We start from the raw sequence: 442 nt of genomic DNA, 5'->3' as shown, positions 1-442 counted from the left end.
CCCACCCCCGCCCCGCCGCCGCGCTCCCGCCCCGCCACGGCCCCGGCGCTGGAGCGGGGGGAGATTGGGCGGGCGAGCAGCGGTGATGCCCCTCCTGACTAGCCTAGGCCCCCGTTGCTTCATCTCCCCCTTCCTCCTGCTCGCGGCTTCAAAAAGGCCAGCCGAGTACCACTGGACCTTTTGAGGCCGCCGGCAGGGGCCTTTTTACAGCCACGGACAGGGGTCTCACCGGATCCACAGCGAGACCTTCTCCAGTTCATTGTTGCCTCTGCAAGAGAGGGGAAACCCCAACACGATCTTTGTATTCCATCCTCCCCACCTCCCTTCTTCCCGGCGATATATGGAGTAAATGGGCTTTGTTCTATGGGAAAAGGGGTCCCCTGGCTTCACTGAGCTGTCGGTCCCTGGGAGAACCTTCCTTTTACGCCCCCTTTACCGCCCC

This window comes from Geospiza fortis, unplaced genomic scaffold, assembly GCF_000277835.1.
Source record: "Geospiza fortis unplaced genomic scaffold, GeoFor_1.0 scaffold112, whole genome shotgun sequence".
NCBI classification, from domain to species: domain Eukaryota; kingdom Metazoa; phylum Chordata; class Aves; order Passeriformes; family Thraupidae; genus Geospiza; species Geospiza fortis.
This window is presented reverse-complemented; position numbering follows the sequence as displayed.